General features: G+C 39.8%; 1 long non-coding RNA gene across 1 annotated transcript in view; it reads left to right on the top strand.

Moving 5' to 3' along the window:
* LOC141775100 (uncharacterized) overlaps window positions 1–16,735 on the top strand; it is a 54,304-nt gene extending 37,569 nt beyond the window's left edge. Inside the window, exons 3-4 of the long non-coding RNA XR_012595554.1 lie at window positions 15,080–15,127; window positions 16,245–16,735. This is a non-coding gene — a long non-coding RNA (uncharacterized LOC141775100). The remainder of the gene's footprint in view (window positions 1–15,079; window positions 15,128–16,244) is intronic.
* The last annotated feature ends 7,011 nt before the right edge of the window (window positions 16,736–23,746 follow it).

Below are 23,746 nucleotides of genomic sequence, written 5' to 3'. Positions count from 1 at the left end.
GTATAGAGAGCGGGAGAGAGAGAAGGAGAGAAATGATTCTAGTTTATGGGGGGCTATATTCATCGAAGCAGCCCTGTCTCCCACCGCCAGCCATTGTTGGTGTGAACTCAAGGAGTCAGTCAACCAGCTGAGTCCTGTCTGTGTTCGCCTGCCATTTAGTGAGATGTGGAGGCGCAGAGGAAAAAGAGGAACGAGAGCAGTACAGCACATATCACAGGAGGAAGCTTGGGCCTGAGTGCTTCTGTGTCCAGAATACCAACAGGAAGAAAAAAAAACACCCACAGAAGAGGAAAGCAGCAGAGAAAAGAAGGATCTCCCATATGCTGTATACTATTTGTTGTTAGCAAAACTTCAGAGAACATTGATTTCCAAGGAACTGGATGTGGGGAGCCATATTTTTCCACTTTACCTTTTCAAGTGTTTGTTTGAAGGGCGGGTATTGAAATCCTTCCTCTGCTGCACTATTTTCAGCACACCTGGAGGGCATCCAGCGCCGCTGTTGAACATATGTTAGCTGCTAACAATGTTTCCCATGCTCCTGTTTTTTACTTTCCTCCATTTGATCAATCGCTTCTTTATTCAACTTGACCTCCATTGTGAGTATTCCACTCCTCTCTGCAGGACCTGCACCTCCACCCCTCTTTACTTTTGACTTCTTTCCCCTTTAAGTTACTCTGCTTCCCCGGCGCTCTTTCACACCCTGTAGGAGAAGGGCAGCTCCGCTGAGATACCTGCGCCCAGGTTTCTTTCTAAATTCTTTTATCTCCCCAGGTAACCACACCTTCTCCTCCTTCCCTTTCCTCTGTCCTCCTCCTCCTTTTCTCTCTTCTTTTGAAAGGTATAAGCCACAAAGAGAGTCATAGTGCAACACAGAGGTCCTCTGCTCGCCTGAAGAGAAATGCAGGATAGGGAAAGGCCAAACTTTGTTTTATTATTGACATAATCCTAAAAGCTTGCGCCTGTGAAGCCAGATCAATTTTGCTGCACCTTATCCTATTATTAAAAGCTGGCCCGAGGGCTAAGGACACCCGATCTTACAAGGAGAAACAGAAGGAGAGAAAAACACACGGTGAGAGATGATGGAGGCACACAAACACCAACCCCTCTCTCCTGCCAGCTTGAGCTGATAAAACATGTATCTAGTATGAATTTGATTTTTCAATACTGTCATTAATAGATGAGCTAGCTGTGGCTTGGGCTCGCGGCCTGCGGAGCGGGCAGACCTGCTGTAATACTCACGGACAGGAGTGAAGATAGAGACAATCACGGCTGCTATGAACAACACTTCATCACTGTCACGTTTGGGCAGAATTCAATTTGCAGATGTCGAACTCGCCCCCCTCCGTCTCCATGGCATGTCTGGGTTGTGAGGAAAAGCACACACAGACACACATGTGCGCGCACAAAAACCCCCACGCATACACAAATGGTGCATGCTTGCTTATTATGTGCTTCTTACAGTACAAAGCTATATCAGGCAGAGATAAGTGTGTTGTTCAGAATAGTCGGGGGGGAAAGGGGGGATTGAAGAGGTGCACTCCAAACCCTTTCCGGTCCATACATATGATCAATGTGCTCTTTTGTGTGCTTCATGCTATGAGTATATATTGTGAGGGTTGTATCACTCACACGATGGGATATATAATTTAAACTGAAAATGAAATCCTCGTGCTCTACAGCTGTGAAAAAAACCCCCCAAAACATTAAAACCCCAGAGAAACTTCTTTAAATTGCACGAAGCACAATGTGTAATCAGTAATCAGAGGGATCTTTCACTGCAGGCTGTGGAATTTGAAAGCGGTTCAGTGTGCATTTTCTTAACAACAATAAAAGAAAGAATTTATGATTTTCTTAATAGTTTGATTTAGTAGACTCCAGAAAATTGCCAACGAGGAAAGAGCCGAGCATAAAAAGAAATCACCCATCCTGCAATTAACATAAATGATGGAAAGTTTAATCAACCGCCAGCAAATTATGATGTGACACCGGATGAGCAGCAGTTGAAATCGTGTTGTAGCGCGTAGACATGAAGTCCGTGTTAACAATACCTGTCATCTGTGTGATGTGTACGCTGGATAGTGTAGTGATGTTTATTGATTATTCCAGCAGGTTTTCAGTGCTCCATTATTAGGGCGTGTTGTGATTACTGCTCTCTGCCGACAGTGGCTGAATTTAATATTGATATGCTCATATGCTAAGTGATTAGCTCCAGACAAACACATTTAAGAGGTAGTATGTGAGGAAGAGACGTGGCTCATCAACATTGACTTTGTTACTTTTATTGGCATGGAATACTATAAAAATGTTTTAGATCACAGCCCTAGGTATGGGTACTAATGAAATATTCACTGGACGTCTACAGTTAGGTACGATGGAATGCGTATATGGAGTAAGGGAGAACCCAAGGGAGTGCAGATGCTGGTGCTATAACAATGAACTTTACGTTTTGGCCTGTAACTTTTGAACCGTAAGTCTCAGAAACGCCCATTTGTGTATAGACTGATTTTTTAATTTTGCCCAAATCTTTTTTTGTCTGCCTCAAATTTTGAGCAATTGTCACCAAATTTGGTACAGAAAATATTTGGATCAAGCCGAAAAAAGTAGCTCTTTTGGATTGTTGATGTTCCATACAGTTCTGCTATAGCTGACCCTCAAAATTAGCTCAAATGCTCTAGGAAGGGCTTATATTACAAAAAATGTCACTGGATCTCCTGAACGCTTTGTGTTATTGCGACCATGTTTGGTGAACGTGAGTAGATATGAAGTCTGAGTGACCATGGCAAATTTGGTGTCATTTTTTTTGACGGCCAATATAGCCGTTAATATTCCAGAATGCTGGCCATGTAGAACATTTATGAGACATATGTTTTAAATAGCCATATAATAACCTACATTTGACATAACTTGAAAATAAGATAAATGAAGAAGCGGTCTAAAAGATAAAATAATAGGCTATTCCGCATTTGTCAAATTCAAAATAGTATTGTTTGGCTCATAGGGCTGCTTTCTCTTCCCCTCTCTGTCTCTCTCTCAAACACGCACCCACTCAGCGAATGCAACGTCTCGCTCCTCGTCTCTGTAATTGTCTCAGTCCAAAGTCCAAAAGTCAAAATGTATTGAAGAAACATAGATGTAATCATTATTTATATCATCATTGTTTGTTTCGCATTTACACAGTCAGCTGGCTGTGTTTGGAGACCGTTTTTTTCAGTGTCCACATAGAACAGACAGCCAGCGGACCGTGTGGAGATATTAGCTGGATTTGCCAAAAAGTGTATTGGATTAGAAGCACATCGGACATTTTGGCCGTTGATCCTTTAATCTGCCGGACAACTATACATGATACTGGCAAAAAAGTAACGTAAACCCTGTTCGAGAACGGTTCATCCTATCAACTCCACGCTTGGCAGGTACAAGCAGCCATACTGCGGTTCTCGACAACGCTGCAAGCAGAACTTTTGGCGGCCAAGGAATTGTTCCGGACGGGCACGCGCTCTGAACGTGCACTTCACTAGTGTTGAATAATTACAGAGTGCAGAAGGGACTGCTTTACTTTACAGCCCACATACCGAAGACTGACACCGTTATGTGAGCACTTTCTCACTCACTTTAAATGCTGTGTTCTGATCATTTAAAAACATAAACATAACTATTTGATAGCTTTCGCTATAAAAGTTAATTCTCTCAAAAATAGCCTATACATGTATTGTTTATCATAAGTGTTTCCTTTAGTGAAAGTGACAAGAGTAGTAGGACTTTATTGAAGAAGGTTTAAAAGGTATTTCTGTGTCTACAGAAACGATTAAAATGACTAATGCAAAGCTTAAAATGAGCTGGCCAAATTCAAATTCATGCAACTTGAAATAAGCTTTCATGTTTCTTCTCATTACATGAATAATAAAAGTGGCAAGGCTGTCAAACTTCCCCAAATAAAATCGAGACAAAAAAAATCAAGTACTAATAATTGTAAATTACCTTCCATCTCGGCTTGTTTTCCTTTTACTGCCGCTCTTATTTGAAGAGCGGACTGGACAGGAAAACTCTAGGTTGTAATTCTGATATGACAGTGTACCATTTCCTTGTTAAACCAAAACACATTCTTCCCGTCAGCCGCACTTCTCCGCCGAGATTGTAAAATCAACACGTTGAGTAAAGTTCACGTTGCTTTCTGCATGTTTATAATTTATCGCGTACAATGGATTGTTTTTCTGTCGTCGAATTGACACAGTAATGGCTGCCAGTGATGTATTTGACCACTTCGCTTCTTACTTTCAAATCAACACACATAATAGGCGGTGATTACACCAGGCAAGCTGCACAACCACAGCAAACATTTCCTCTAAAGAATGGGGCTGCTTGAACCCATTTCAGCCCAACACAAATGGAATCGATTAATAATTGCCTTTTCTTCTCGAACAATGAGTAGTTATTTCATGTTGCCATTTGTGTGCCGTTTGATTTGTGCGACTAGCGAAGCAAAGTTTATGTGCGCGCGTATCCAGGGACTCAAGCCAGTGATTTGTTGCGTTGGTACCTGGGAAATGTATTCTTAATTGCGTCGAAACCTTGTTACACCCGCAGACTGGCAGGTCACAAATAACTGGCCAGCTGCTCTGTGGCTGTGGGCACACGGGGAGAGAGGAATATAAAATGGATGGATGAGAGTATGGGAGAGTTTCGGAGGGGAGGAGTACTTCATCCCCTCATCAGTGAGGCTGCAGGTGTCCTGCTGTCAGGTCTGGATGGACAGGGGTGTGATGTGAATGTTTGATCTACACCCCCTTTCTCTAGAGGAGATGTCGCCTTCAGGCATTTTCTAGATTCACATTTCCTCCTTCTGGAGCATGTTAGCATGCAGCAGAGTCCAAACAATACAGTAGACTAGTACAGTATAGGGCTGTCAATCGATTAAAATATTGAATCGCAATTAATAGCATGATTGTCCATAGTAATATCTGTTCAAAATGTACCTTAAAGGGAGATTTATCAAGTATTTCATACTTTTATCAACACAGGAGTGGGCAAATACTGCTTTTGTATGTATTTATTTTTGGAAATCAATCAACACAAAACAATGACAAATATTGTCCAGAAACCCTCACAGGTACTGCATTTAGCATAAAGAATATGCTCAAATTCTAACATGGCAAACTCAAACCCAACAGGCAACAACAGCTGTCAGTGTGTCAGTGTGCTGACTTGACTATGACTTGCCCCAAACTGCATGTGATTATCATAAAGTGGGCATTTCTGTAAAGAGGAGACTCGTGGGTACCCATAGAACCCATTTTCATTCACATATCTTGAGGTCAGAGGTCAAGGGACCCCTTTGAAAATGGACAGTTTTTCCTCTACAAAATTTAGCGCAAGTTTGGAGCGTTATTTAGCCTCCTTCCTGACAAGCTAGTTGATACCAATGGATTCCTTAGGCTTAGTCTCATATGTCATGTGACCAGATCCCAACAAACCAAATGTGGGCCAAAGAGTATGTTTGTGTGGGACAATGTAGGACATGTTACCAAAGCTGAGAGGTAGTCTACAATTTTGATATATTGTCTATCTAACTTCAATAATAAACATTTAAATTCTGCCCCTTATCTTGTAACACCTCTATGCTTTGTCCGAATGCATCCATAGATCGGCACATCTCTTTTTGATCCGCATGTTTCTTGTGAGACTCGCATGAACTGTGTCGCTTGATGTCGTAATCCCTCTGCGTGAAATCGCCTTCCACCGGCTTATAAATACTTATAAGTAGTTTTGCAGTCTTTATGTAGCTGCTCTTCCTTTTCCTTTTCTTCGTGGTAGTTTCCATCATATTCCGCCTTAATCTGCATAGCTTGTGACTTTTCGGTGACTCACAGTTTTCTCCGTTGGGCATAGCGTAGCAAAGACGGTGACAGGTTAACCTGCATTTGACCCATGCATGCACAGTTTGATTGACAGGAAACACAGCCCCATGATGACAGCCTTCCCTGCTTTCTTCACAGCCATTGGATAAAAGCCAAATTTTAAAAAAAGCATCTGTCCTGCAGTGGTTTGACTTTTGAAAACTAGTGCCAATGAAAATGTGGGACAGCAATATGTCGGACGTGGGACAAGGGATAAAAATGCTGTGCAGTCCCCTCGTAAAGTGGGACACCTGGTCACCCTATTCATATGATACCTGTATCTTCACTGGCTTCACTTATTCTAGCTTTAAAACTGAGCCTGCTACAACATAATAATTGCAAGCTATGTTAATGCGTTAAAAAAATTAGTGGTGTTAAAACGAATTTGCGTTAACGTGTTGTCGCATTGACTTTGACAGCACTAGTACAGCACAATGGTACGAGGAAGTTAAATAAAATGCAAGTAACTGTGGACTATTTGTTTTTGATTCTTATTGATGTATAGCCTGCAAGCGTTAAGCCATTATTGCTGTTGATTTATTAATGCATCTGTATATGTTTGGATGAGAAAAAGCATCCGCTCACTTCCTTGATCAGGTAGATCAAACACTACACAGGGGACACACCCTGTTCAAAATGTGCCATTGATTTCCAGCCCTATCTATGTCTCGGTGATTATGAACACGATTGGAGTGTTAGCTTAAATGGAAATGACTGATGTTTATTGGCTGCTAATAAGCTATTACCTCAACCTTGCTGCAAGCAAGAAGGCAATCCATGCTCATTTCACTTGCAAGTGGAAGGGAGGTGTGGTTGGGAGGGGTGGGAAGAAGGATGGGAAGGCAGTGTTGGTGGTGGTGGTGGGGAGTTTGGAAGTATTAGGGAGACAGAGGGCACAGTGAGATAAAAAAGAAAAGAACATCCGTGTTTGTATTTCAATGTGCTGAGAGTAAGCCACAGCTTAAAGCAATTTATATACCTGTGAAAAATGTGCCAACCATTTAATGGCTGTGGAATTAGCCGGGAATGGAACAGCACCTATTTCAAGGGCAGGACTGCTTGCAGATAAGCATCACCATTTACTGTAATATTGGAGCCAGAGGATAGAGTCCTGTTACAGAGGAGATTAATGAGGCCCTCACATGTGTGTGGGTGTACGTGTCTGTGTGGATATTGTATTTATATCTTTCCTGGAAATGTTAAGGTTTCCAGGAGCAAAGAAATGAATATTTCCTCGTTTTTGACACAGTACACCACACATGAATTGATTGTTGCCGCCGCTTTGAAAAAAAAAAAAAAAATCCTCATAACAGTGCCATCCAGTGGATGCAGCTCTCCTGTGCACCTTGTGTGTTCCAGCACTCATGATTGAGCCAGCATTTTTTTGACCTGCCCTGCTCTGGCTTATTTGCAATATTTGTGTCTGAACATAGACATACTCAAACATGCATGCACTCACACATACACCCACAGAGACACAAATTTCCCCCCTTTTTTTATCAAAAATGATAGATGAGAGTACAGTTTCTGGTGTATTGATTGCATGCTTTTATGGAATTACATCTTTGGAGCAGGTTGGGCTTTAGAGGGAAGACAAATCGGCCTGACTAAATGAGAGTAAGCACAATCCACTGTGAGCTGGCTAGAGAGATTGGGCGAGGGGGCACCTAACGGCCAGGACCAGTTCCAACACTGCAGACAGACATCCATCCTTCCTCTCCTCCTGCGTGTCATCACTCAGGAAAGACAAATAGCGGTCACCAAGTGGAGATTTTTTTAAATGGAATCCACTCCACTTCTCCTTCTCTGCACGCTACACTCACTGGTATGGAAGCACACTGCCGCACTGAAAGCGTTGGTTCAGCTTGATGGGTTTCTCCTATTGCCACAACATTTAAATGGACCCGCTCTATTTCCTTTATTGATTATTATGAAAGCATTTCATTATACAGGAAGTTATTTGGCCAACAAGCAATTATGAATTCAATACCGCAAATGTAAACTGAAATGTGTCTTCAAAGCACGTGTGAGAGGTGAAAAAGTCATTAAGCACGCTCTCCAAGCACAAGCTTCCCTAAACACACACACACGCACACACACATAACATTAAACGTACTGTAAGGGGAGGGGGGGGGAAATACTGCCATTTTTGGACATTTACTAATTCACTCACTTGGCTGGCAGTGTGGTGTTGGGTAATTTGGTGATGGCAAGGCAGTCCATTATCAGAATCTGAAATATGGAAATGGTGCTTACTTAAGCTGTTTCACATGGAGGGGCTGCAAACAGGCACTGAACCGGTGCCAACTAATTTGGAGCGATGTTAGAGCGCTGCTTGGATGGAATTTGTGGGCACGTCATTGCGGTGCGCCGGAAAAAGGGGCGAAAATCACCGTGTAGCTGGAGCCGATAAATACCTGTGACTATTGCAGAGTCATTGGTCCCGGGAATGAATGCAGATTGTTACCTTTCCCACTAAAGATAATGAGCCAGATGTTAGGGTTTTCTTTGTCCAGTGGGAAAGGGGCTACAGAGTCCACTTCGCCTTGAAGTCCTGTGCTCTGTCGGTCCTCCCGTGAAGTGCAACAGCCCAATCAGGGATGCCACGATGGAGCCAGGTCTCAAAGATGTGGGCACAACAGTCTCTAATCTCCAGTTGCCGGTCCTGCCCGAGTCCCATTTCATTCATTCCACTTTTCCTGCGACCGGACATCAGCCAGGAGCAGGCTGGGTAGTGGAACAGCCCTCCCTCCCCTCGCCGGCGTTGCGTTTGCGTTTGCCACTGATCGTCCCAAGGTCCGCTGAAGTTTGGCCTGCTGATTTTGCCGGCTCAGCGACAGAGTTGGAGCTGCAGCTGTGACACACAGCTCATTCAAAACCCTTAGTGCCTGATTGCTGCAATTTTCGTCAAAAGTCACACTCTTTTGCTGAGTCATAACACAGTCAAATCTGAACACAGATATGTGATACACATATTTAAAGATCCTGTGTGACGTACACGTTCCAATTAGGTATCTAGAGTGAGGTTGCATCGCAAATAAACACCCCAAAATCCTAGAACACTCCTTATAACTGCAGAACTTGCCTGAGAATTTTCACATTTTTAACTTTTCTTCAGTATCAAACTAATCCAGTGATGGTTGTTTTACATCCATGTGTACATTGCAAACTGAAACTGCTAATAGCTTATTCGACATATTGTTAATGGTGCTAATTTGCCAAAAATAATACAGGCAAAAGAAATTTGGCTCAATCTGTAGCTCACAGCATAGCTCACTGAATCCAGAGCAACATTATATTTCCTGTTAACATCCCCCAGCAGTAGTTCCAAAACTCAGTTTATTAAATAATGATGGGAGCATGGGTGGAATTTTGATTTCAATCCCCGCGTTTCCTTCTCCGATATTGATGTGTATCTCTGTTGTACACCGTACGTGCTCCAGTAACAAAGGCGAAAAGACAACTAATGGTTCATGGGAGCTACCGGCTGCCGCATCTGCATGCACCGCCGTTACCATGTGATGCAGTGTTGCATGAAGTATCTTTTTGTTGTATGCATGTAGACACCTGAACATTATGCTTACACTGTATGTGATTGTTGAATACTTAATTCTAAGACAATGGGCATATGCTGCTCTCCTGGGAGGGCTCTCCACAAGATTTAAGAACATGGCTGCAGGGATTTGTTCCAATGCTTGTTCTATGCCATCCCAAAGGTATTGGATGAGGTCCTGTGCAGGCTACTTAAGTTCCTCCACAACAAACTGGGAAAACCGTTTCTTTGTGGACCTCACTATTGTGCATATAGGGACATTATCGTGTTGAAACAGCTTTCCCCAAACAGCCATAAAGTTGGAAGCACACTATTTCTCAAAACCTTTTTTGGCTGGTGATCCTTTATGGTGAAGCAATGCCCACTCACAAATCCCTTTGTTCCAGGTTGCAGTGTTATGTTCCCAAATCGGATTACTTCATTTTAATCGTTGTTAAAGTCTAAAAAAGGTTATCCACAATTTCATAAGAAAAAAAAAGCTAAGATTTGAGAAATATCAAATAAATCGAATATCATTGTGAGTCTTGTGGGTTGGTCTGGTCTAAAATATCATTTTGGGTTGTAGCATAAAAACATTATCTTACTCGTAGCTAAGGGGCCTGTAGCCTGAACTATAAAAACCAGCCTTGGGCAAAAAGTATCTGTATAGATACCTTTATCCACATACTTTTGAGGATAAAGTGTACTATCCGTGAGCATGCCTTGGCTTCTTCTCCTTCATTTCGTGATTTCCTGTATCATCCAGAATGACTTTCACCGGGTATGAATGCATGACTGGGATAAAGTTAGCTTTAACCCACATGTTAGAAGTTATTTAAAATAGAGGAAGGATTATTCACTGGATTTACAGCATTAAGATAACTTCTGTCTTTTATACAGGATTTGGGTGGAAATTAACAATAATTATGTCACTGTCCTTCGAGACCAAACAAGAGGTAATGAAAACAATCCATCCGTCTTTTCCTTCTTTACAGCATAAGATGTAACATTTCTTGTGGCTGCTTCATGGACTACCGAGGCTATTGTCAGTGGTGAAATTGGTATCTCTGCCTCTTTCATGTGGCCAATTATCCACATGAAAAATACACCATTAAACAAATTTGACCCATGAATGCAACTCAAATTCCCTAGAGCTGTTTGCGCCCAACCTTATTAAACGTTTTGTGGTTCCTTTCATCATACTTTTAGGTAAATTCGGGTGAAAGCTACACCCACGCTGACTTCACGTGTTATCAGTAAATTCACTACAGTCATGAATGGGAATTTAGATGAGGGAGAGGGGATGCATTGCAGTATGATATTTTAACCTTTGAGCCATTTTCAGACGTGGATTATACAAAAGCCAGAATAACTAATGCTGGATCATAAACTGAAAACTGTAGTCAATTGAACACAAAATATAATGTGACATCAATGCTGCCTAAAACGAATCACATGAGTTAAAAAAAGTTTCACATTTTGCAGAAAACGGACATGTAACTTTTCTCCGGAATGAGGGGCGAAGAGGAGAAAAAATCAGAGGTAGATGCAAGGCAAAAAAGGAAGTGAAGATTTGTGCTGTTCTTAGCGCCTCAATCCCCTCGAGTGATCCTGGTGAGCGAGAGCAGAGAGAAAAGGGAGAGATGTTCCTGCTGCAATTTCTCTGCCTGATTTGTAACAGACCGATAAGCTTGGCAAGCATCCCTGCAGGACAACTGACCAATGGCGGCCCACTTCTTAAGCTGAGAAGGACAGGGAGGGAAAACACGTGCAGTATCACACAGACCGCATTCCCCATCTCTCAAAGTCTCTGATTGTCATACATGAACCGCCTCCAAGGACATACATTTTTTAAAGTGTGCCGGTCTGGTGTTATTTGTTTGCAGTGATTTGATATTTCTCCATATGAAAGCCCTGTCGGGTGGCGCGTCTTGCGAGCGACGTGGGGTTATCACATGCATTATACAAACATAAACAAAAGGAAATAAAGCGATGCAAAACAAGGGAAAATGATAGGTTGTGTATGCTTTTTTGTCTCCGATGTAAACAATACAGTCGGTGGTGTTAATGCAGTGGCTAAATACAGGCATTATAATGATGCCTGCAGATATCTCGTATAAATGGAAATGGGTTTAAATTGTGATTATTGAGCTGCAAAACAGAATGCAGGACCGCTGTGCTCAAAATTGTGCACTGGCTGAAGCCCCATTGCTCTGGACATAATTGTATTTACCAGTAATCATTGCCAGTCCCGATGGACCACTGCTGGCAAGAATATCTATTGGACGATAATATTGATATTCGATTTGCTTAACTGAAGTCGCTCTTCTTAAATAACATCCGTCATACACTGCCCTGCACTTGGTGTAGGGGGAGAGTGCGTGTGTGTAGGAGCAACGCTACAAGAATGATTTGTAAGGTTGGTCCTTTATCAGATATATCACCGGGAGCAAATTAAACCACGTGGAGTCAAATAGCCTCAATAAGAGGTCTGAAACGACTCAACACAATATTCTCCTTCTACCAGGAATCTATAAATGGCCCATTTAGCATCTGTGACCCCAATGCCTGCTACTGAAGGAGAGTTATGGCCTTTCAAAAGGAAACTATCATAGATTTTAGTGAAGTAAGAAAATGTCCCCAGGTAGCGCTAGAGCAAATGAAATTATGCATGACCTCCTCATTACTTGGCTTAATAAGTGATCTATGGACTGGGAACAATAAAGATCCAGATGTCATGGAGACATATGAACAGCAGAGATTAAAAAAAAAAAAGGTGATCCACGGAGCAATAGTCAGGACGGTGGGAATGCATGAATCTCCCCCTTCTTTCTCTTTGTCATTCACATACCCACATACCAAGGACTGTGATATCTGTCTCTCATTGGTATTCATTGACCCTGGGATGGAGAAATGGGCATCACAGTTTTCATTTAATCAGACTCTTGTGGGGATCAGCTGTATGCTTGTGTGTGTGAGCGTGTGCATGGTGGACATAGGCTGTCAGCAGATATTAACGCAGACTTGTCAAGGTGGAGGAGCAAAGAGGGCACGGAACCTGAAGCTGGGTTAAGTAATTGGATTCTTGTTCAATAAAAGTTGGGCTGAGGGTGTGTTTGTGTGTGTATATGGGTTCATGTGTGTATGTTATAGGAGGGGTTATAATTGGATTTGTGTGCTTTGTTGAGAGGTATCAGCATGCTTAAGACTTGACTTTAACTCAGATTTGCCTTGCAGGTGTGTGTGCGTGTTTTGGGGGGTATGTGTGCCATTAGTTATTTTCAAACTGGGAGGCGTGCCTCGCCAGGGGGCCGTGGGAGAGACGTTAAGGTGATGTGCGTGGGGTGAAAGGGACAGGTGCATGCCGATGTTCTGAAACAACGGTTAGTTGATGAAGTTTGGCCTGCTGATTTTGCCCGCTCAGCGACAGAGTTGGAGCTGCAGCTGTGACTCACAGCTCCTTCAAAACGCTTAGCGCCTGATAGCCCGCAATGTGCGACAAAACTTGCACACTTTCGAGTCATAACACTGTCTAATCTGAACACACATGTGTGATACACATAGTTTTAGATTCTGTGTGACTTACACATTCAAATTAAACATTCATAAATTCACTCAGAAATCCTAGAAAACTCCTTATAACTGCAGAACTTGCCTGAGAATCGACATGTTTTTAAGTTTTCTTCAGTATCAAAGTAATCCAATGATCGTCGTTTTACATCCATGAAACTGCTAATAGCTAATTCGACATATTGTTAATGCTGCTAATTTGCCAAAAATAATACATGTAAAATATATGTGGCTCATTTGTAGCTCACAGCATAGATCACTGAATCCATAGCAATATTATATTTCCTGTTTAAACCCCCCAGCAGTAGTTCCAAAAGTTTATTAAATAATAATAGGAGCAGGGGTGAATTTTGATTTCAAAGGTAGAGGGACACAATTATTAATACAATTTATTTTGCAAGTGGAATCTACATGTTATGGGTTATATTGGCCCTTTTAAAGGTATTTCAACAGGTAAAAAGGACTGGGTAGGCAATAATATGTTAAATATAACCTTCATGAATGAAATCCATGTTGGTAGACATAATAAGTTAATAAGTTACCCACCCTGTGCCAGCTGTGCGCAAATTACGCTTATCGGAGAGGTCTGATTGTGTGGCAATCATAGACTGTATATAATATGGACGTAGTCTCCGTGGTGTCACCTATAGGTTTCTAAAGAGCCGTCATGAAGCTCAAAGTGCGTGGCTCCGTCCTTCGCCATCTTGGCAGTGACGACACAGCCTAACTCCCGGCTCATCCAAAGATGGACAAAGAGGTGGATTGTCAGTGGAGCTGAGGCAGGCCCGGGTGACGCAGCTGGACAGCTAGCGGCTATTGACCTGGTACGGCACTCACCTGTCACTCAAAGCGACCATGCCCTTAATTATGCCCAACGTTAAGCCTTAATATAATTTAAACGGTTGAGTTATAATAGAGTTATATGAGTTATATAAAAATTCTACCCCCTGTACAGTTGTCATGAACAGGAATATTAGCTATAGAGACCAAAACCGTTTTTTTTACCAGGCTGTAAACATGTTTATTTCTGCTGTAAAGTTGGGCATTTTAACATCTCTATGGGGTCTATGGAGATTGACTCGCTTTTGGAGCCAGCCTCAGGTGGTCATTTGAGGAGCTGCAGTTTTTTGGCACTTGCGCGTTGGCTTAATTTCTCAACACAGGAGGTTGGTACTTGGTGCCAATGCTAAAGACTAAAAAACTAAGTCACATCCACTCCTCTCCAAAAAAATCTTCTACCACTGATGGGACAACATATTTCATGACTGATTATTTATAGATTGATTGAATTATTCCACCATTGTAACTGGCAGGGACATAGTTGGAAACACTGAACATAGTTGGAAACAAGTGGTGTGTGTGTTCTTCTCGAGGCAATTCATAGGCTACAACTATCAGTCAGCATATCTGTTATTTCTAAACATTCTCTCCTTTTTAAATGTGACACAGTTGGCTACAAAGTCTGACTATCAGGGTTCCCACGGTCATGAAATTCTTGGAAAAGTTATGAAATTAGAAAAACTGTTTTCAAGGCCTAGAAATGGTTTGGAATGAACAGAATGTTTTTGAAACATTTTGAACATACATTGTTTTGTCTATTGTTCATAGTCATAAAAGTCCCAAAACAAGTCTAAAATGACATGAGGGTCTGGTGCCTCCGGCCTTGCTTCCCCTTGTCATTAATACATCTATGCTGTTGCTTTGTCCTTGTTGCTTCCGGGCAGGGTTTCCCAGAGGCGTACATTCGTTCGTTGTTGCATATAAAGAAATCAACCAGTCAGGTCGTGCAGAGCAGATTAAGTTACACCTACATATATAAAGATTATAAAACAACGATAACACAGAGGCACTTTAGTCTGAACCAAGATGGCAAACTTTATTACTCCTTTCAACCTTGACAAAGGCAGCGCATACCAGATCCACTCTCAAAGCCCTAGAATATTCACAGGCGAGTATTTCGCATTTTTGATTCTTTTATTCATCACGCCACCGGTGTGTAAAGGCCTTTAGGTCAACTTGAACTAAATACAACTCAAAATTCTGATGACTTTATTTACTTTGTGTTTCTTTGTGTTTTGTGTTGCAGGTGGACTGGTGTTGACACGGTCTGTGGGAACTATGGAAAAGTCTTCAGGTTTGTCCAACTTTGACATACTATACTTTGTCTTTTTCAACATACTATACTATGACTGTTTTTTTAGCAGACTATACTAATATATGTTTTTCTACATAATGTACTATGGTATTTTTTATAGCAGACCATACTTTGACATTTTTTTCGACATATGTTACTATGACTGTTTTTTTATATACTATGTCTGTTTTTAATAGCATACTATACTATGACCTTTTTTTCGACATACTTTACTATGACTTTTTTTTTGACATACTATAATATGACTTTTTTTCGACATACTATAACCTTTTTTTCTCAACATACTATACTATGACGTTTTTTTTGACATACTATAATATGACTTTTTTTCGACATACTATACTATGACTTTTTTCAACATACTATACTATGCTGTTTTTTTCAACATACTATACAATGCTGTTTTTTTCAACATACTATACTATGACTTTTTTTCGACATACATTACTATGAATTTTTTTCCGACAAACTATACTATGACTTTTTTTCGGCATACTAAACTATGACTTTTTTCAACATACTATACTATGCTGTTTTTTTCAACATACTATACAATGCTGTTTTTTTCAACATACTATACTATGACTTTTTTTCGACATACATTACTATGAATTTTTTTCCGACAAACTATACTATGACTTTTTTTCGGCATACTAAACTATGACTTTTTTCAACATACTATACTATGACGTTTTTTTTGACATACTATAATATGACTTTTTTTCGACATACTATACTATGACTTTTTTCAACATACTATACTATGCTGTTTTTTTCAACATACTATACAATGCTGTTTTTTTCAACATACTATACTATGACTTTTTTTCGACATACATTACTATGAATTTTTTTCCGACAAACTATACTATGACTTTTTTTCGGCATACTAAACTATGACTTTTTTCAACATACTATACTATGCTGTTTTTTTCAACATACTATACTATGACTTTTTTTCGACATACATTACTATGAATTTTTTTCCGACAAACTATACTATGACTTTTTCGACATACTAAACTATGACTTTTTTCAACATACTATACTCTGACGTTTTTTGGACATACTATACGATGACTTTTTTCATGCTTAGTGTTCCATTTTTGCATCACAATATGGTGTGACACCTGCTTGGACCGGAAAGCAGTGCTGAGCGTGGTGAAAACTGCGAGGCGCTACAGGACTCTACGTTCCAGGACCAGCAGGCTCAGGAACAACTTCTTGCCCTCAGCTGTCAGCTTTACTCTGTATTTATTGGTCTACTGTTAGTTTTTATCTGTAATTACACTATGCATTATATATTTTATATTTATACCTGCACTGCTTACCATATCCATACTATGCAAGTGTGTTCTTACGGTTCATAATGCTCATACTGTATATATCTAGTTCATTGATACCCATTTTGTTTACCCCACATTATATTTATGATATATATATTTTATTCTGTACGTAGTCTGTACATTACTTGGCACTTGACCGCCTTTTGTATTTCTGGATAGACACTAGACTGCATTTCGTTGTCTCTGTACCTTTATTCTGTACAATGACAATAAAGTTAGATCTAATCTAAATTCTTTCTCTCTTTTTTCATCTTTCTCTCTTTTTTGACATCCTATACTCTGACTTTTGAAAGACTTTTGTCTTAAATTGAAGTATTTCATGGGAAAGTAATAAAAAAGTCATGGTATAGTATATCGAAAAAAAAGTCATACTATAGTTTGCCAAAAAGAAAAGTCAGAGTATAGTATGTCAAAAACAAGGTTAGAGTATAGTATGACGAAAAAAATGCCATAATATAGTATGTGGAAAAAAAGGTCATAGTATATCATGACCAAAAAAACGTCATAATGTAGTATGTCGAAAAAAAAGTAATAGTATAGTATGTCGAAAAAAATGTCATAGTGTTATGTCGACAGACTATGCTATGACTGTTTTTTTTACATACTATATTATGACTGTTTTTTTAGCAGACTAAACTAATACATGTTTTTCTACATACTAACTATTATATTTTTATAGCATACTATACCATAGAGTTTTTTCGACTTACTATACTACGACTGTTTTTTATAGCATACTATACTATGACATTTTTTTTCAAGATACTATACTATGATATTTTCATAGCATACTATACTATGGCATTGTTTTTGACATACTTTTATAGCATACTATACTAATACATTTTTATGACATACTATACTATGATATTTTTATTGCATAATATAATATGAAATTTTTTTAGACATAATATAATATGCTATTTTTATAGCATGCTATACTATGACTGTTTTTTTAAAACATACTATACTATGACGTTTTTTCAACATACTATACTATGACGTTTGTTATAGCATACTATACTATGACGTTTTTTTTCGACATACTATACTATGACTGTTTTTTATAGCATACTATACTATGAAGTTTTTTTTATTTATTTCCACATACTCTATGACTTTTTTTATTTTTTTCAACATACTACACTATGACTTTTTTTCCCCCTATCATCCTTAACACCGGTTCCCCCAAGGGATGCTTCCTTAGCCCCCTGCTGTACACCTTACTGACCTATGACTGCTCAGCTAAGTATCCGAACAGTCACATTGTGAAGTTTGCAGACGACACAGCAGTTATGGGACTCATTTCCCACAATGATGAGTCAGAGTACAGGCAGGAGGAGGAACAACAGGAGGCTTGGTGCAGAGCTAACAACTGCTGAATCAATGTGAAGAAAACTAATGAGATGATTGTGGATTTTAAGAGGGGAGTTACACCAGAATCACTAGGTTAAAAAACAGCTTCTTTCCAGAAGCTGTGAGACTGCTGAACTCTGCATCAATGTGCTAGTGCTTTACTGTTATTTTTATGCTGCCACTTAAGGCACAATGCTGCTTACTGTGCATCGGGCAAGTGCAATTGACGCCATTTGGCTAAATGTTCTCCCTTAGGCATACGATAGTATGACTTTTCTCGACATGTTATACTATGACGTTTTTTTTTCAACATACTTTACTATCCTATTGCATTTTTTTCGACATATTATATTATGAAATTTTTTTCTCAACATACTATACTATGACTTTTTTTGACATACTTTACTAAGACTTTTTATTTTGTCGACATACTATACTATAACTTTTTATTTCGACTTACTATACTATGACTTTTTTTCCCCAAAATAACTATACTATGAATATTTTTTGACATACTATACTAAGACTTCTTTATGTTTTTAACATACTATACTATAACTTTTCTTTGAATATACTTTTTTATTTTGTCAGCATATTATAGTATGACTATTTTTTGACATACTTTACTATTATTTTTTTCGGTATTTTATCGACATATTACTGTATACTATGTATTTTTTTAGACATACTATACTATGACTTTTTTGACACACTATACTATCACATTTTTTATATATATTATACTCCGACTTTTTTATAACTTTTTTCAACATACTTTAATATGACTTTTTCATGACATACTACACTATGACATTTTTAGGATTTTTTTCAACATACTACACTATGAATTTTGTATGACTTTTCCTGACAAGGTATACTAATACTTTCTTTTATTCTTTTCAATGTACAATATTGTGACTTTAAAACTTTTTCCGACGTATGATACTATCACTTTTTTATTACTTCTTTTTAACATATTACACTATGACTTTTGCAATACTATACTTTGAATTTTTTTTTACTATTGTGACATATTATACTATGACTTTTTTCGACTCATTCTACTATGACTTTTTCAACATGCTATACTATATTGTACACCGATTGTGCAATATTAGTAATACTCAGGTGAAATTTTTGTTCATACTGTGCAATACTTTCAGGTGAAATGTCATTCCAATCACTGTGCAATATCAATTTTCGACTTGTGCAATTGTGTTGTATTTGTAACTTTCAGAAATGCTTCTTAACAGCGACACCTGTGGCCGTGAAATCAACGAAAGTCAGCGTCGGGCTCGCGCTTGCTCGCTCTCAATATACTTGAACGAGCATCACTCAAAACAGTGAGGCGACACAAGTCAGCTAAAACCACAATATCACTCTATATTTCAGCTGCTTGGCAGTAATGTTAGCTGACCAGACGAAGGTCTCTCCATGAATATGATTTAGATCTGATCCTAGTGTTGGCTTTTCCTGCCTAAGTGCAGGCTGAGGCAGCGGGGCTCTCCAGTGTGTCTCCCTGCTCTCTCCGCCCGCAGCCGGAGAGAGCAGAGGAGACACCGGCACCCGGTCGGTAACGAGAAGACAACGTAAATTTCTGTAGAGCTCCGTCACTTCACAAGACACGGGAAAGCCTCTGTTGGTCTGGAGGAGCTGCAGCAGTTATTTCTGCACAAACGTCCCCTGTACATTCACTAGATATTCTCAGAGCTAAACTAACTCTTCTGCAGTGTGTAGTGAGCGCGCGTTCACGTCTAGAGGTGGAGCGAGCTGAGCTGTCTGAGTGAAGGCGAGCAGGCAGAGGAGGAGGGTACAGCGGCTACACACGAACACGCATATGCGAGCGTGCATGTGTGACGACCCGCTACATTTATGCGCGTTCAAAGTTACAAATAGTCCCTTTAATAGTCTGTTCATTGGCAATACTGTATATATTGTTTATATTTTTTAATATTTCCCATTGTTTATATTGTTCCTATTTTTATATTACCTTGTATTTAAATTGTTCATATTTTATATGTCTGTCTATTTTTTTTTTTCATTTTTTCACTGTGTTGTATCTTGCCTTTTTGTTTTTACTGATGCTTCTTGGTTCTGCACTATCCCCTTTGCTGCTGTACACTGCAAATTTCCCCACTGTGGGACTAATAAAGGAATATCTTATGTAAGGGATAATGTACAGCGAGCTAGTCATTGTTGTGAAAGAATCCCCGACAGGGCAATGCTGCACCCCGACACGCAGCGGAGGGGTCTCTCATCACCCTGAAGGGGATTCTTTCACAACATTGACCCGTTAGCTGTACATTATCCCGCTTATTACACGGCTACTTACTGAAGAAATCAATATTTTGATACAAAAACGGTCCACCAGAGTCCGACATCAGAACTGCGCCGATAGCAACTGTCTGCTATACATAGCAACGGTCTGTTATACAGAAATTACAGACCGCAGAACGCCATGATTGACCAATCAGAATTGAGTATTCAACACAGCCGTGTGATAACTCATCTTATCTTATGACTGTTTTTGATATACTATACTATGATATTTTTCAACATACTATACTACAACTTTTCTATGACTTTTTTGGACATATTATACCATGACTTTTTTGGACATACTATAATATGACTTTTGTATGACTATATTATTGCCCTGGTTCCATTCTACACAATCTACTAACAATAAAAAAGTCTAAAATACTGGTTAAATATCTTTAAAACAAAAAAATCTAAAACAATAGTAAAAGCAACAAGAGAACTTTACTGGTGTTTACTTACTCAGTAACTTGGTCCAGCATCGATCTCAGGCGGCTGAGCTGCTTCTGGCTAGCGTCCCTGTGGATCTGCAGCTGCATGTCCAGTGTTTTTCGAGGACAGAGACACAAAAAAAACACATTACAGACACACATTCAAATGAACAAATCATGTCATTTGACTGTTGCAGTTTCCAGCTGTGTACGGTTGGGCTGACCCCAATGCTTCAACGCTTTGAAGCTTCAATGGTTACCATGGTAATCAACTGTGAAATCAGTATTTGAATGCTTTTTTTTTTTTTTAAATAAATATATAAGTATGTAATAATGATGTACATATCCCCAAATATGAAATAAGGAATAATCCCCCAATATTATTAATTATTCACATTCAACATGAATTATTATTAGTTATTCTCAGATGAATATCACTGTTTGTTATGTCTAGAGGTGCGTGTGTTTACAGTAGTGCGGCAGCGTCACTGTCCCGGTCACTGAAACGGGGGCGATGGAGACAGACAGAAAAACATGTCAGACTGTTGCGTCGTGCCGTGTTGCACCCTGAAGCTTTGAATACCTTTGAATATTAAAATATAAAAAATAACAAAAATTGGTATTCTGGACGGCCCTAGTGTACAGACGGTAGTGTGTTTCAGGTCCACCCCTCCTAACCTTGATGTCCTCGTCTCCATCCAGTCTGCTGCTCCTCCTCTAACACCTTGAGTCTTTTCTCTGAGAACCAACAAAGAAGACAAATGAGCTCTTTAAACGGGCTGTAATTTCAGCTTCATTTATTCCGAAGTTTTGGACATCAGAGACAATGATATTCTCGAGGAGTGTAAATCACACTGAATGATTTCTGAATTTCCATGTCTATTACAGACCATATCCTATGATTTCATGAATTTTCAAGAAGTTCATAACGAAGGAGGCAACTGAATTTAAAATATGTTGTATGCTTTCAATATCTAACAACATTAAACACAACACAGCTGGTAATGAGAAAAAAATATCCTACCTCAGAGCTTCAACATGGAAAAGATGTTGTCTCAGTTGGTCTGTTTAACGTTCCTCTTCTTCCCGGAAGTCTTACATTGAGGACACATATCTACAAGGGTGTGACGAATAAAATCACCTGTCTTAACATGCAACATAACTGAGAGTTAAAGTAAAAATCATACAACAATAATACACTTTTATATGATGTATATTTATAGTCAGCATTGACACTGGAAAGTGTATTACAGACTAATGTAAACAAGATCCTGTACATACTCTACATACCTAAATGTTGGCATTTCAATCCGTCAAAAAACGCAAAGAAGAGGAAAAAGTGGACACTGGAAAGCGGAGAATTTTCTAAAATTGACAAAAATAACAGGATTTGGACAAACCTGAAGACTCTTCCATAGTTCCCATGGACCATGTAAACACCAGTCCACCTGCAACCGTCTAAAGCTTTCATCGTTTAGACTCTAAACGATGAAAGAAAATAAATTCATCAGAATTTTGAGTTGCATTTATTTCATCATACCAACCTTGATGTATGAAATAAAAGTGGATATTTGCACTGAAAAATGATCTTAACGTTAATTATTTTGATTTGTTATTATTATTATTATTAATAAATGAATATCCTCATTTTATCCGTATGGTTTGTTTGTTTATAGCAAACATAAACCAGACCGCAGGGATATTAGTATATTAATAGTGGGTTGCTAGTGCAGTTTTGAATTTTGAATCTCTTCCCTGTACATTGGTACACAAACTCCTTTGCATCAGCGGAGTAAGAGCAGTGAGCAAGGTGACCTGACCACACCGATCAAAGTGGGGGATGGTATTCGAGCAGACAACAGAAGTTTAGAAAGATACGACTGGACAAGATGGTCTTTTAAGTTACGTGCTCTTCTCAATGAAATTAGAGGGGTTTCGGAAAGAAGGATCACTTTGTAGGATGTGCCAAGTGTTGTGGGAATGTTTTCAGTCAAGATCAGAATGATCTCAGTCAAGGTCAGCAGAATCTCGTTGGGATACAAGTGCACAAACTCTGTATATCAAAAGTTTTGAGCAGTCCAGTGTCATTGGATCCAAAATCTTTTGCAATATTAGAAAAAAAAGTAAGTGTATGTTCAAGTATTTGGGCCTTTTCACTTGCAGCTTTAATTCTCTGGAGCTAGATAGGGAGTCTCTCATGTGCTAGCAAACGGTGGACAAAGCAGATAAGCAGATTATCACTGAGGCACACTCCTGTAGGCCCCAGTCAAGCGTGACTCTCTCTCTCTCTCTCTCTCATACGCAGGCACGCCCGCAGGCACGCCCGCACGCACGCACGCACGCACGCACGTACGCACGCACGCACGCACACATAATCCTTCTGTGCCTTGCAAAAAAAACTGACACATTAAAAATAATTTGTGAATAACTCTATGATCTTAATATCTTGAGATAAGTAGCGGCAGTGAAATCCTCCATTGATCCATCTACTGTCTCATCCTCATTAGTGTCGAGCAGACAACAGAGTATGATCGTCTTTCAGCTGGTCCCTGGGAGTCCCCACACCCTCTCACACCAGCTGGAAGTTGTAGTCCCTCCAGCGTGTCCTGGTTCTACCCAGCAGTCGGCCATGACCTGTCCAACCTCATAGCAGTAGTCCCAGGAGGTGTCTTTACCGGTCCCTGATCCACCTCCCTTACAGCCTGACCCTGAGGCCCTCTCTGATCCACAAGCTGTCATGGAGGTTGAGGCCAATCGACCTGCGGATAAAATTCATTTTGGCTACCTATGTCTCGGACCTTATTCTTTCAGTTACTGTCAAAACTTTTGAACACAGGTGAGGGTCAGAACAAAGAATTGAGTGGGGAAATGAGAGTTTGGCCTTGTGGCTCTGCACTCCCTTTGGCGCGGTGGTCCAATACAGCAGCTGCATTACTGTGGCCCTTGCACCAAAATGACAGTCAATTTCATCATCTATTTCAAGGAGAGAATCATGGTTTCAGATATCAAAGAACAGAGCATCATCCCCACAAAGAGGGAGACATCCTGTTACAATTGGGCAAAGGCTTTGGGTTTGGTTTCACTGAAGTTAGATGGGCTCAGGGGATCCTCTGCCTTTATCTTACATGAGTCATAGGGTTCAATGT

Source organism: Sebastes fasciatus, chromosome 10 (genome assembly GCF_043250625.1).
Source record: "Sebastes fasciatus isolate fSebFas1 chromosome 10, fSebFas1.pri, whole genome shotgun sequence".
Taxonomy (NCBI): Eukaryota; Metazoa; Chordata; class Actinopteri; order Perciformes; family Sebastidae; genus Sebastes; species Sebastes fasciatus.
The sequence above is the reverse complement of the archived record's forward strand: the minus strand, read 5'-3'. Positions and strand labels throughout refer to the sequence as shown.